The 16,142-nt window shown below is 39.0% G+C and overlaps 1 non-coding gene across 1 annotated transcript; it reads left to right on the forward strand.

Annotated features, from left to right (window-relative positions):
* Positions 1-6,789: 6,789 nt before the first annotated feature.
* On the forward strand, positions 6,790-6,980 carry LOC123465027. Its single transcript, XR_006640108.1, has one exon. It is a non-coding gene; the product is annotated as a U2 spliceosomal RNA (small nuclear RNA).
* The last annotated feature ends 9,162 nt before the right edge of the window (positions 6,981-16,142 follow it).

A 16,142-nucleotide genomic window follows, 5' to 3' on the forward strand; every position in this document is an offset into this window, starting at 1 on the left:
AAAAAGCAAAGGAGTAAGGGAAAGATATACCAATTTGAATGCCGAGTTCCAAAGAATAGCAAGGAGAGATAAGAAAGCCTTCCTCAGTGATCAATACAAAGAATTAGTGGGAAAAAAATAGAAGGGGAAAGACCAGAGATCTCTTCAAGAAAATTAGACATACCAAGGAAACAGTTCATGCAAAGATGGGCTCGAGAAAGGACAGAAATGGTATGGACCTAACAGAAGGAAAATATATTAAGAGGACGTGGCAAGAACACACAGAAGAACTGTACAAAAAAGATCTTCATAACCCAGATAATCACGATGGTGTGATCACTCACCTAGAGCCTGACTTCCGGGAATGTGAAGTCGAGTGGGCCTTAGAAAGCATCATTATGCACAAAGGTAGTGGAGGTGATGGAATTCCAGTTGAACTGTTTCAAATCCTAAAAGATGATGCTGTGAAAGTGATGCACTCAATATGTCAGCAAATTTGGAAAACTCAGCAGTGGCCACAGAACTGGAAAAGGTCAGTTTTCATTCCAATCCCAAAGAAAGGCAATGCCAAAGAATGTTCAAACTATTGCACAATTGCACTCATCTCACACTAGTAAAGTAATGCTCAAAATTCTCCAAGCCAGGCTTCAACAATATGTGAACCATGAACTTCCAGATGTTCAAGCTGGTTTTAGAAAAGGCAGAGGAACCAGAGATCAAATTGCCAACATCCGCTGGATCATGGAAAAAGCAAGAGAGTTCCAGAAAAACATCTATTTCTGCTTTATTGACCATGGCAAAGCCTTTGACTGTGTGGATCACAATAAACTGTGGAAAATTCTTAAAGTGGTGGGAATATCAGACCATCTGACCTGCCTCTTGAGAAATCTGTATGCAGGTCAGGAAGCAACAGTTAGAACTGGACATGGAACAACAGACTGGTTCCAAATAGGAAAAGGAGTACGTCAAGGCTGTATACTGTTACCCTGCTTATTTAACTTATATGCAGAGTACATCATGAGAAACCCTGGGCTGGATGAAGCACAAGCTGGGATCAAGATTGCCAGGAGAAATGTCAATAACCTCAGATATGCAGGGACACCACCCTTATGGCAGAACATGAAGAAGAACTAAAGAGCCTCTTGTTGAAAGTGAAAGAGGAGAGTGAAAAATTTGGTTTAAGGTGCAACATTAAGAAAACTAACATCACGGCATCTGGTCCTATCATTTCATGGCAAATAGATGGGGAAACAGTGAAAACAGTGACAGACTGTGTTTTGGGGGGCCCCAAAATCACTGCAGATGTTGACTGCAGCCATGAAATTAAGACACTTGCTCCTTGGAAGAAAAGTATGACCAAGCTAGACAGCATATTTAAAAGCAGAGACATACTTTGCTGACAAAGGTCCATCTAGTCAAAACTTGATTTTTCCAGTAGTCATGTATGGATGTGAGAGTTGGCCTATAAAGAGAGCTGAGCACTGAAGAATTGATGTTTTTGAACTGTGATGTTGGAGAATATTCTTGAGAGTCCCTTGGACTGCAAGGATATCCAACCAGTCCATCCAAAAGGAGATTCGTCCTAAATATTCATTGTAAAGACTAATGCTGAAGCTGAAACTCCAATACTTTGTGAAGAGCTGACTCTTTTGAAAAGACCCTGATGCTGGGAAAGATTGAAGGTGGGAGGAGAAGGTGACAACAGAGGATGAGATGTTTGGATGGCATCACCGTCGCAATGGACATGAGTTTGGGTACGCTCCAGGAGTTGGTGATGGACAGGGAAGCCTGGCATGCTACAGTCCATGGGGTCACAAAGCGTTGGACATGAGTGAGCGACTGAACTGAACTGAACCGAACCGAACTGAAGACAAGTCTCAAATGTAAGTCCCCTCCCTTGCTTATTAAACCTGCTACTAGCCTATCTGGACTGATTTGTCTCTGTCTTCAGTCTCTCCCTATCTTCTGGGTAGGGGGGCAGTTTCAGATTTCACACAGCAAATTCTTGAAGTGTTGAACTAACAGACAAATGGAAAATATTTGATTGGGTTATGAAGAGATTACTGCTCCAAATCTCAGGGAAACACAAAATCCAGTCATCCATGATTCCAGGATCTGGACCCACATGTACCAATAGTGTGACTTGTGGCCTTAGCCATGTGTTCCCTCATCTGTGCAGTGATTGGCTAGCCTGAGAAGCCATCGTCCTGCACCACTGGGGTAAATATCTAATCCAGTGACCTTTCACTATTTGATACTCTTTCTTCTTTTGTCCAAATGCTCTTGAACATGATGTATAGAGTAAAGGTGCTAAATGATCAACTTCACTTATCCAGAAAAGGTGATTCCAGAAAACAAACTCTTACAATTTCTATGTTTATCCATCTGAAAAAATTTAGATACATTGAAGAGTTTTAATGATATCCAAGAATTAAGTTCATATAGGATCTGCTTCCTATAAAGTAGTAATCTAACATCTACAGAATACCAGATATACATAATTTTAGCCAAAGTAGCCCATAACATGTCTTTAAAATATTAAGCATATTAGATCAAAAGTTAAATTTTCAGAACATTATACAAATGTTTTGTGCAACATAATGAAACTATCTGAATATTTCAAAACCATCTGAATAACTAGTTGAAGTTCCCCTTTTTGACTCACATGTTTTTATATTATGTATATAATTGAAACAGAGTTATGGTACTTATCTGGTTAATTGGTTACGGGGTGCTCACTTATGGCATTAGATACTACTCATAGAGAGTGGTCATAGTCACACATCCTACAAATGCCACTGTACATCCACTGCCTTCACTTCACCATTACCACTACTGAACCAAGAGGCCAGCGAGCTATGCCTAGCCCAGAGAGATAACACTTTCTGTCTGCCCCACACTCACCATGATGAGCCTTCAGGAAACATCACATCCTGCCCAACATCACATCCTGCCCAATATCACTGAGCACTCCTTAGTTGATCTCCCATCACCTGGGCTCTTATTCACTTCTTAGTCTGTATGTCTGTTTAATATGAGAGATGGTTTCACCACTTGCTGACCTCTCAGACCTGCTAGTATTATGTACTGCAAAATATCCTCTTAGGCTCTTCACCTGTCATTGACAAAGCATCCTTTATCCTTAACTTCTCCTCTGAATATTCCCTCCTCCCCCATCTAAATAAAATCTGCTTTCCTCTAAGGATGCTACTTTGCATGTAGCCAGTTTGAGTGGCATCTTTTCTCCTCCACACTACTCATCTCACTAGGTCTGGAGGTGGTGAGGCCATCCACTTTATTCACTTTATTGCCCATTGCCATTTGAGAACCATTATCTCCACCTCATTCCTGCTGCTGCTACTGCTAAGTCACTTCAGTCATGTCTGACTCTGTGCAACACCATAGATGGCAGCCCACCAGGTTCCCCCATCTGTGGGATTTTCCAGGCAAGAGTACTGGAGTGGGGTGCCATTGCCTTCTCTGACCTCCTTCCTAGAACCTTTCAACTATTTTGAAGTTCAAGCCATTAAACTATAGTTCCACCTACTCCTCCTTGTTGCCTTCACATCCAGCTCCTCCCCTTTGTTCCTGGAAGAATTAAGCACCTGTCTCCCTGTGTTCTTCTACAGAAATATTCTTTTAAAAATTTAGTACCTTTTGCTCCTTTTCTAATACCATCATGGGAAAGTTTTTGAAATATTTAACAACTGGTATGAAAAGGGACCAGTCAGTGGTAAAAGACTGTTACACCTGTTGTGTGGTCAGCACTGTCCCCAAGACGGCTGTTCTTTTGCTCTCTGTACATTCCCTGCCTGACCAGCCCCTGCTTGACCTACACATTACCCTCGTGACTGACCTTCCCTCTTAGAGAGTCTCATCAATTAAATGCCCACATAATTGCCCCTAACCCCAGCTAATGATTTTTCTAAATTTGAGATCAGAACATCTCCACCATGATAACTTATCGAAGGAGTGGTGAGGGGAAGGTTCCTCTGCAGCGTGCTCATCTGCTGGTTTCCCTGGTAACCAACAAGCCATGCTCACATCAATCATCAATTCCCTTTATAACTGGAAACACCTCCCCACCCAGTAGCAAAGACTGCTGCCATGGCCTGCCCACCATCAGCTACACACATAGGGGTGTTGCTCCAGGACCTTGCTTTACACATATGAGATGCCCCCGTCCATTAAACCATCAATGTCTCTATCACCAAATACAGGCTCTTTCTTTGTTCTTGAGGCTGGGCAAGTACAGGGCTTGCAGGCCTGAAGCATGTAACTCAACATCTGCAGACAATAATTGACTATCAATTCTGCACATAGATAGTCTTTGCAGTCACCTGGCTTCTCAGTTGCCAAATCCACTTCTTGTCACTCATCTTATATGTCCCTTTATTACAGACACCTTCTCTGACTAGTCTTTTAAATTAACAACACCTCCCATAATGGCCACTCTGTTTACATTTTTCCAAAGCACACCTAAAATGTAATGCATTTATGAGTTTTCAAATATATCATCTTTCTCTTCTTGCCAGAATAAAAGCTGCATGAGAACATGGGTTTTGTTTTTTCCACTTTTGCCATCCAGTGCCTAGATCAGTGGCTGATACATACTTGGTATTCAGTAAATCTTTGTTAAAAAATAATTTTTGGACCAAAAGTAGAAGTTCTAGAAATGAAAATACCAGACTTCTACTTTGTACTATTTAACTTTTAAATGCTAACTAGTCCTCCAATATTTGAAATAACTGCAAATGAATCAGTGAATAATATAGTAACTCTTACTTTGGAAAGGAGTGAATTTAATGCAGATATTCTAGTATACACAAAATTCTCAGCATCCACCAATACCCATGTCTATTTGAGCCTGCTAAAAATAGAAGCACTTTAAAGATTATAGAACAAAGTACTCCATGAAACATCACAGGTGATATCTTAGGTCATCACATAGACAAACTTGTAGAAATAAAATCATTTCAACATAGTATGGTAGGATATATAAATGAAAAATAGGATTCAGTCAGTGGAAGTAACACTAAATTTCTGCCTCTGTCACACATAAGTTTCCTGTTTTCTAGAAAATAGCATTAGGGGAAGCACAATTCATTTATTCATTTGGGGCTTTGCCATATAAAACAAAATAAATGGCATGAATTGCAGTAAGAGGGCACATTATTTTAAAATTTTCTAACAAGCCAGCCAAGTTTGCCAGATTCCAAATTAGCATTTAGTCATTTGTCCTATGAGGAAAATGCAAAATTATTTATTTATATCTCCTACAATTTTGCTTAGTTCAAGTTATATCTGCATAATGGGCCGTATGCTAGAAGAGGAAGGAAATAATGCTTATGGCATCTGCCATAAAAAAAGAAGATATTAAAATGACAATGTTACTGATTTCTTGAATGTTGAGAATAAGTACTCCATGAAAAAAATCATTCTGCAATAACTGGCTAAACTAGAGACTTTTACTAACAGAGCCCTCACAGTTATGATCCCCTGGACCGGAAGACAGTTTACATCTGACAATAAAAGACTGTCATCTCTAACTATGAGCCCAAGCAATGATCACACTTAACCTAAAAGTGGAGAACACAGTATAGATGAGATGAGGGAGTGAGCACTTACCTCAACCTTCCAACAAATTTCCTTTAAAAGGAGAAAAATTCCAAACTGATGGCAAAGTTCAGAATTATTTCCTGTAATAAATTCACCCATTGTATTTTATTTTACAAATAATGTCAGTGATATTTTTTATCTACTAAAAATTATGATCCACAAAAACCACTCTATAAAAAATTTTTTATACATTTCCATTTACAATTTTTACCAGGTTTTGTTCTAAATGCGATTTTCTTCATAATGAAGTTTATTTTTTCTTTTTCTTTTAATTTTTTAAAATGTATTTTCTGGTTCTTGGGCAGTCAAATTTCTCCTCAAGTCTCAGACAGAATAGAGTCACATCTCCTTACTCCTGAACTAGCAAAAAGAGTAGACTTGCCCTTTTTAATTTTTAAAATTTATTTATTTTAATTGGAGGCTAATTACCATCTGTGAATAGATCTCTAGTCCAAGTTTGATGCATGAAACAGGGAACTCAAGGCCGGTGCACTAGAACAACCCAGAGAGATGGGATGCGGAGGGAGGTGGGAGGGGGCTTTGCGATAGGGGACACATGCACACCAGTGACTGATTCAGGTCAATGTATGGTAGAATTTCCCTTTTTTAAACTAACCATGTCAACTCAGTAATTGGGGAAGAGTCAGCTTTCCTTAAAATTATATGGTTTTGTGGAGCCAGGACAGATATTTGGACAAAATTGAGTATCTATTGAAAGTAGAGATGGATAAGAAGTTATTCCCATGATAGTACTCTAAAGAACCAAAGTCAAAATGTGAAGGCCATTTTAAAAACACAACTCTTTGTGACTTAGACCATGACCACATGATGTCAACACAACCTAGAATTTTTGAAAAGTAGTCACATTATCATTGAGTCAAACTTAAGGAGAAAGTTTATTTCTCCACACTCCTCTCCTACAGTAGCATCAGGAAAGTCAACTTAGTATAGTGGGAATTGGTATAATATCAGACAAACTGTATGTATTGAATCCCAGCTCTTCCAATTTTCATCTGTATAGCCTTAGGCAAGTCATTTAATTTCTCTAAGTTTTTATGATTAGCAGGTGTAAGATGCCCATGATAGTGCCACGTGCAAGGAGTAATTTGAAGTTTGAATGAAATAAAGTAAATATAAGATTCTAAAATATTCTGCAGTACATTATCCAGTTATAGTATAAAATAAGTTCTCATCGCTTCTCGGCCTTTTGGCTAAGATCAAGTGTAGTATCTGTTCTTATCAGTTTAATATCTGATACGTCCTCTATCCGAGGACAATATATTAAATGGATTTTTGGAGCAGGGAGTTGGAATAGGAACTTGCTCCGTCCACTCCACGCATCGACCTGGTATTGCAGTACTTCCAGGAACGGTGCACCCCCTACGGGGGAAAAAAATCTGTGTCTCGCAAAGACAGAGTCTGTTTTGGGAGATGAGCTGGCGTATGCTGCTGTTAAAGATACGTCTTTTTTTTTTTTTTTTTTTTTTAAAAAAAAAAGGTTCTCAAAAAAATTACTGGATATGTAACTGAAAATAAAATACTTTTAATTCAAAGAAAGAGAGAAGACAGTGGAGAAATCCAAACCAAGTGCTGTATGATGGGCTTGGAGATTTTGATGTGATGGGGGCCCCTAGACTAGAATTAAATACTGGATTAGAGCAACTCCACAGTTGATAGCAACTAATATTTACTAAGCCAGGAAGAGTGCTATATACATGATCACATGTAATCCTCCCAACAACCTTATTTACAAGGAGGAAAGCGACACTAAATGCTTTGTTGAGGCCTCAAGACAGTTCAACTGCAGAGCGGAGTCTGACTTTCAGTCTGCTGAGGAAGTTACACTCTTTATTCTGCCTCTGTAAATATAGGTTGCTGCATCCTGTAGGGAGAAGCAAATTAGACAAGATGGTGTGTTCAGGCCCTTTCACCCCACATATTGTAAATGATGACTGTGTAACAGCTGAGATCACTTACAGCACTGAGCATGTGTGTCACGAGATACTCGTTTGGTCACGGGTTGTTCTGTGCAATACGCCTGTATTACTGCTGCGTCACGGCTGTGTCCATTGGGTCAGCCACGAGAGGAGAGAATATAGAGCGTCTATTGCTACAGCTACTGTGACAGCTAGGAGAAAATACTGTTACGGCTGCTGCACCAGCCAGGAGAGATTCAATGTGTCTGCAGCTCCTATGGCCCCTCCAGTCTCCTTCCTGCCTCTTAGCTCTTGCCTTGCCTACCCCAGGTTCAGCAAACAGTGTGAACTACAAGACAACTGGGGTCACAAGCAGGATCAGCAACACACATCCCCATTGGGGTTTCTAAATCTGATGCTCCTTGAACAAGCAGATACCCAGTAACTTTATTGACAAGGAAGTATACAAGTGTGCAAGTGGGTGAAGGAAGCCCATTCTCATCTCTTTTGAGATACAATTGGTAAAGGGAAGAGAAGAAAGGATGATGTTAAATATATAGGCTGACAGCAAAGGACTGCCCAGAGTATTCTGTGTAAATAATAGGAAAGATGCTCCGAACAGTTGAGTTTCAGGGGAGAACACATTTTCTCTTCCACTCTGACAACCTACGTTCCAAAAGGATGCACAAAGAGAAAGTTTCAGCTTTGGATTTTCTAAAATTTTTAATCACACAGGATTGAAATCTAGGAACCTCTGCCTTGTATCTTATGAGAATTGGACCATAAAGAAGGCTGAGTGTCAAATGCTTTTGAACTGTGCTGTTGAAGACTCTTGGGAGTCTCTTGGACTTCAAGGAGATTGAACCACTCAATCCTGAAGGAAATCAGTCCTGAATATTCAATGGAAAGACTGATGCTGAAGGTAAAGCTCCATACTTTGGCCACCTGATGTAAAGATCTGACTCACTGGAAAAGACCCTGATGCTCAGAATGATTGAAGGCAGGAGGAGAAGGGGACAATAGAGGATGAAATGGTTGGATGGCATCACTTACTCGATGGACATGAGTTTGAGCCAGCTCTGGGAGATGGTGGACAAGGAAGCCTGGCATGCTGCAGTCCATGGGGTCGCAAAGAGTTGGACACAACTGAGCAACTGAACTGAACTGATGTCAAGAAAACCATGCCTGGATCTCCCTCTCTAGGGACCTTCTGCTTTATCTGCTTTCAATTGTGAGTTTGTATGTCTTATTTTTGCTAAATTATAAATTCTGGGGGCAAGGATCATGTCAGTCTTATTCACCCTTTTATTCCCAGTTTTAAGGAGATGCCTGGTACCTAGAAGAAACTCCATGAGTGTTAGATGGATCTAAATCTTACATTCTGAAATTACTCCAAAAGTGAATCTCAAATTTAGTTTTAATCCACCCTGATTTTAAATTATAAGTCATAAAGACCTTTAATAGAGACTGGGCAAAATCACAAAAATAATAATGGAGAACCAGATCCTTCAAAAGGTTGAACTCCTGGTTAAAAAAAAAAAAAAAAAAAAAAAAAGGTAGAAATATCTGAAGCATAGTAAAGTTGACACAGATAAATGCTTTTATTTAAATATCCAAGGCTCTGATTACCAAGGCCTATATCTCTATTTGCTTCTCATTTCTGTCTCAAAAGCTAACATATAGTTTCTTTTTTTAAGGTTTTTCCTTAAAGCCAAATGTTAACTTTCTATTTAACTGTAAATGTGATTATTGATCTGCTCAAACTAGGCTATATTCTGCCTTTTCCAAGGCATGTCATGAAAATTACTCAATGTCTATATGACTTGTCTACTTAAAAAACTGACATGACAGTTAAACTTTTTAAAAATTCCTATGGGTTCTTCCTGGGATTTTTTGGTCCCTTTGACCAGACCTGGATAATTTGTAATGGGAATTTTGCACAGATTTCACAAACTTTACAAATCTCTTCCACAAAAAGATAACCTTGAGGCATTTAAGTTGACAAGGGGAATTTTATCAGTATTTCTTAGAATTTGTCTAAGAAACCATAAATAGTAGCAGTGAAATCTAAAGTGTTAGAATGATTTTTCTAGGAAAACTCACTGTAGAAGAAGAACAAGCTCTAATAGGATCAGTTGTATATGTTTTAAATGAAATACTAGAAGACATAAGAGACAACAGAGAGTGTTGCCAAAAGAAAGTGGTAGATACATGAAAATTAACTCCAAATTTATCAAAGATTTAAATGTAAGACCTGAAACCATAAACTTCTAAAAGGAAACAAAGGGATAATAACTCCTTGATGTGGGTCTTGACAAGGAGTTTTGGATATGACACCTAAAGCACAAGCACCAAAACCAAAAATGAACAAGAAGGACTACATCAAGCCTAAGAGCTTCTTCACAGCAAAAGAAACAATCAACAAAATTAAAGACAACCTATGAAATGGGAGAAAATATTTACAAACAATACTGATAAGGGGTTTATACCAAAAATATACAAAGAATTCACACAATTCAATAGCAAAAAAAAAAGCAAACAATCCTATTGAGAAAATAGTCAAAAGACCAGGTGGGTTAGGACTATTTCCAAAGAAGATATACAAATGGTGAACAGGTATGAAAATATGCTCAACCTTACTAATCGTTGCTGTTGTTCAGTCAGCAAGTTGTGTCCAACTTTGCAACCCCATGGACTACAGCATGTCAGCCTTTCTTGTCCTTCACTGTCTCCTGGCATTTGCTCAAATTCATGTCTGTTAGTTGATGATGCTGTATAACCACCTCATCCTCTGTTGCCCCTATCTTCTTTTGCCTTCAATCTTTTCCAGCATCACAGTCTTTTTCCAATGAGTTGGCTTTTCACATCAGGTGGCAAAAGTATTGGAGCTTCAGCATCATTTGATTTTCAATGAATATCCAGGATTTATGTCCTTTAGGATTGACTGTTTCAATCTTCTTGCAGTCTGAGGGACTCTCAAATGTCTTCTCCAGCACCATAGTTCAAAAGCATCAATTCTTCAAAGCTCAACCTTCTTTATGGTCTAACTCTCACATCTGTATATGACTACTAGTCATTAGGGAAATGAAAATAAAAACTACAATGAGATATCACCTTATGTCTGTTAGAATGCCCATTATTAGAAAGAGTGACAGCAAATGCTGTGATTTCTGTGTATTAATATTATATCCTGCAACTTTACTAGATTAATGATTAACTCATAATTTTCTGTGATATCTTCAGGGTTTTCTATGTATATTGTCATGCTGTCTGCAAACAGTGAGAGTTTTACTTCCTTTGCAATCTGAATTCCTTTCCTTTCTTTTTCTTCTCTGGTTTCTAGGTTTCTATGCTAGGAATTCCAAAACTGTATTGAATAATAGTGGTGAGAGTGGACACCCTTGTCTTGTTCCTGATCTTAGAGGAAATGCTTTTAGTTTTTCACCATTGAGAATAATGTTTGCTGTAGGTTTGTCATATATGTTCTTTATTATGTTGAGGTAGTTCCTTCTATGCCCATTTTCCAGAGAGTTCTTATCATAAATGGATGTTGAATTTTGTCAAAATATTTTTCTGCATCTATTGAGATTATCATATGGCTTTTATCTTTCAAATTTGCTAATGTGGTGTATCACATTGACTGATTTGCACATATTGAAGAAACCTTGCATCCCTGGGATAAATCCCACTTGATCATGGTGTATTATTGTTTTTATATGTTGTGTTGGATTGTATTTGCTAGTATTTTGTTAAGGATTTTTACATCTATGTTCATCTGTGATATTGGCCTATAATTTTTGTTTTTGTGACAACATTTTCTGGTTTTGGTTATCAGGGTAATGATGGCCTCAGAGAATGAGTTTTGGAGGGTTTCTCCTTGTGCAATTTTTTGGAAGAATTTGAGCAGGATAGGTGTTAACTTGCTTTAAAAATTTGATAGAATTCACCTGTGAAGCCATCTAGCCCTGGACTTTTTTTTGGTTGTAAGATTTTTGACAGTTTTGAATTCAGTGTTTAGGATTGGTCTGTTCATGTTTGTTTTTTATATTCTTATTTGTTGCTTCTTTATTTAAAATAAATATTCAAACATTAACATATATACACTATTGTGTGTAAAATAGGTAACTAGAGGAAAGCTACCATATAACTCAGGGAGCCTGGCCCAGCACCCTGTTCATATTTTCCATTTCTCCATGGTTCAGTCTTGGAAGGTTGTATTTTTCTAAGAATTTGTGCATTTCTTCTAGGTTGTCCACTTTATTAACATATAGTTACTCATAGCAGTGCCTTATGATACTTTGTATTTCTGTGTTTTTTGTTGTGACTTCTTTTTCATTACTAAATTTTTTTATTTGAGTCTTCTCTATTTTTCTCAAAAAGATGGGCAGAAGACCTAAACAGTCATTTCTCCAAAGATATACAGATGGCCAACAAACACATGAAAAGATGCTCAACAGCTCTCATTATTATAGAAATGCAAATCAAAACTACAATGAGATATAACCTCACACCAGTCAGAATGGCCATCATCAAAAAATCTACAATGCTGGAGAGGATGTGAGAAAAGGGAATCCTCTTGCACTGTTTTGGGAATGTAAACTGAAACAGCCACTATGAAGAGCAGTATGGAGATTCCTTTTTAAAAAACTAGGAATGAAACTACCATATGACCCAGTAATCCCACTACTGGGTATCAGTCAATTCATTTGCTCAGTCGTGTCCAACTCTTTGAACCCCACAGACTATAGTACACCAGGCTTCCCTGTCCATCACCAACTTCTGGAGCTTGCTCAAACTCATGTCCATCGAGTTGGTGATGCCATCCAACCATCTCATCCTCTGTCATCCCCTTCTCCTGTCTTCAATCTTTCCCAGGATCAATTTTTTTTTTTTCCAGCGAGTCAGTTCTTTGCATAACATGGCCAAAATATTGGAGTTTCAGCTTCAGCACCAGTCCTTCTGAAAGGTTGTTGCTGAACCACGAAAAGACGCCGGGATTCTTGGCCTCTGGAGGAGAGGAATTCAATCTGGGGCCAGACACAAGGCTTGATCGCTCAGAGCTTTTGTGTAATTAAGTTTTATTAAAGTATAAAGGAGATAGAGAAAGCTTCTGACATAGGCATCAGAAGGGGTCAGAAAGAGTACCCCCCTGATAGTCTTCAGCTGGATGTTATATAGTCACTCAGTTCAGTTCAGTTCAGTCATGTCCAACTCTTTGCGACCCCAAGAATCACAGCGTGCCAGGCCTCCCTGTCCATCACCAACTCCCGGAATTCACTCAGACTCACATCCATCGAGTCAGTGATGCCATCTAGACATCTCATCCTCTGTTGTCCCCTTCTCCTGCCCCCAATCCCTCCCAGCATCAGAGTCTTTTCCAATGAGTCAACTCTTCGCATGAGGTGGCCAAAGTACTGGAGTTTCAGCTTTAGCATCATTCCCTCCAAAGAAATCCCGGGGCTGATCTCCTTTAGAATGGACTGATTGGATCTCCTTGCAGTCCAAGGGACTCTCAAGAGTCTTCTCCAACACCACAGTTTCAAAGCAACAATTCTTCGGTGCTCAGCCTTCTTCACAGTCCAACTCTCACATCCATACATGACCACAGGAAAAACCATAGCCTTGACTAGACAGACCTTTGTTGGCAAAGTAATTTCTCTGCTTTTCAATATGCTATCTAGGTTGGTCATAACTTTCCTTCCAAGGAGTAAGCGTCTTTCAATTTCATGGCTGCAGTCACCATCTGCAGTGATTTTAGAGCCCAGAAAAATAAAGTCTGATACTGTTTCCCCATCTATTTCCCATGAAGTGATGGGACCGGATGCCATGATCTTCATTTTCTGAATGTTGAGCTTTAAGCCAACTTTTTCACTCTCCACTTTCACTTTCATCAAGAGGCTTTTTAGTTCCTCTTCACTTTCTGCCATAAGGGTGGTGTCATCTGCATATCTGAGGTTATTGATATTTCTCCCGGCAATCTTGATTCCAGCTTGTGTTTCTTCCAGCCCAGTGTTTCTCATGATGTACTCTGCATAGAAGTTAAATAAGCAGGGTGACAATATATAGCCTTGACGTACTCCTTTTCCTATTTGGAACCAGTCTGTTGATCCATGTCCAGTTCTAAGTGTTGCTTCCTGATCTGCATACAGATTTTTCAAGAGGCAGATCAGGTGGTCTGGTATTCCCATCCCTTTCAGAATTTTCCACAGTTAATTGTGATCCACACAGTCAAAGGCTTTGGTATAGTCAATAAAGCAGAAATAGATGTTTTTCTGGAACTCTCTTGCTTTTTCAATGATCCAGTGGATTTTGGCAATTTTATCCCTGGTTCCTCTGCCTTTTCTAAAACCAGCTTAAACATCAGGAAGTTCACGGTTCACATATTGTTGAAGCCTGGCATAGAGAATTTTGAGCATTACTTTACTAGCGTGTGAGATGAGTGCAATTGTGCGGTAGTTTGATCATTCTTTGGCATTGCCTTTCTTTCAGATTGGAATGAAAACTGACTTTTCCAGTCCTGAGGCCACTGCTGAGTTTTCCAAATTTGCTGGCATATTGAGTGCATCACTTTCACAGCATCATCTTTCAGGATTTGAAATAGCTCAACTGGAATTCCATCACCTCCAATAGCTTTGTTTGTAGTGATGCATTCTAAGGCCTACTTAACTTCACATTCCAGAATGTCTGGCTCTAGATGAGTGATCACAGTATCCTGATTATCTGGGTCGTGAAGATTTTTTTTGTACAGTTCTTCTGTGTATTCTAGCAGATGGTTAATAAAGGAAGGGAATGTCTTAAAACTCAGAATGGCACCAGACCCTTCATCCGTAATATGTATTTTGGGATAATCTTGGCACCAGATGAGTCATCCCTGGCCATAAAACGATTGACTTGAATCTTGGAGAAGGGCAGATTACCATACAAATAGTTTAATTTACATAGATTAGGGGAACAATGTCTGAGTATAACATACTGGTTTGTCAAGTCTATTCTGAGCCATTAGGCAGAATCAACTTGAAGACAGAGTTTGGGGTAAATGCATAGTACATTAACATAGCTTAAGACAAACATTTCCATAAGAAAAATGCACTGGTTAACTCAAGGTTTGAGAATAGTTAACTTCAGGTGAAACCAGGTGTCATTATGGCAACACAGTATTTTAAGAGAAACCTCCTTTTAAATTTGTATAGGGAAGGAAAAAATATCGCTAGTTTGTTTCCTCCTGCCACTTAAGAGAGATAAAAATGTCTGACACTTGCAGCCTATTTCCTCCCTTTGGAGACCCCTGGCCTTCCTGCCTGTTACCCTCTCACTTCCAGTGAATATTCAGGACTGATTTCCTTTAGGATTGACTGGTTCAGTCTCCTTGAAGTCCAAAGGACTCTCAAGCGTCTTCAACACCACAGTTCAAAAGCATCAATTCTTTGACACTCAGCCTTCTTTATGATCCAATTCTCACATACACACATGACTATTGGAAAACAACAGTTTTGCCTATATAGACTTTGTTGGTAAAGCAATGTCTCTGCTTTTTAATATGCTGTCTAGGTTTGTCATAGATGGTTGGATGGCATCACTGACTCAATGGACATGAGTTTGAGTAAACTGCAGGAGTTGGTGATGGACAGGGAGGCCTGGCATGCTGCAGTCCATGAAGTGGGAAATAATCAGGTACAACTGAGTGACTTAACTGAACTGAGGTTTGTCATAGCTTTTCTTCCAAGGAGCATCTGTTAATTTCATGGCTGAAGTCATTATCTGCAGTGATTTTGGAGTCTAAGAAAATAAAGTCTGTCACTGTTTCCATTGTTTCTCCATCTATTTGCCATAAGTGATGGGACCAGATGCCATGATCTTCATTTTTGAATGTTGAGTTTTAAGCCAGCTTTTTTATTCTCCTCTTTCATTTTCATCAAAAGGCTCTTTAGTTCTTCACTTTCTGCCGTAAGGGTGGTATCATCTGCATATCTGAGGTTATTAATATTTCTCCCTACACTCTTGATTCCAGCTTGTGCTTCATCCAGCCTGACATTTCACATATGTACTCTGTATATAAGTTAAATAAGCAGGGTGACAATATACAGCCTTGAGGGACTCCTTCCCGAATTTGGAATCAGTCCATTGTTCCATGTCCAGTTCTAACTGTTGCTTCCTCACCTGAGAAATACAGATTTCTCAGGAGACAGGTAAGGTGGTCTGCTATTCCCATCTCTTTAAGAATTTTCCACAGTTTGTTGTGATCCACACAGTCAAAGGCTTTGGCATAGTCAATAAAGCAGAAGTAGATGTTTTTCTGGAACTTTCTTTCTTTTTCTATGATCCAACGGATGTTGACAATTTGATCTCTGGTTCCTCTGCCTTTTCTAAATCCAGCTTGAAGATTTGGAAGTTCTCAATTCACATACTGATGAAGCCTAGCTTGGAGAATTTTAGCATTACTTTAGAAATTTAGCATACTTAGCTAGCGTGTAAAATGAGTGCAATTGCACGGTAATACTACTGAGTATATATCCAGAGAAAATCACAATTCAAAAAGACACATGTATCCCAATGTTCATTTCAGCACTATTTACAATAGCCAGGACATGGAAGCAACCTAAATGACAGGTGAATGGATAAAGAAGTTGT

This window comes from Bubalus bubalis, chromosome 16, assembly GCF_019923935.1.
Source record: "Bubalus bubalis isolate 160015118507 breed Murrah chromosome 16, NDDB_SH_1, whole genome shotgun sequence".
Classification (NCBI taxonomy): domain Eukaryota; kingdom Metazoa; phylum Chordata; class Mammalia; order Artiodactyla; family Bovidae; genus Bubalus; species Bubalus bubalis.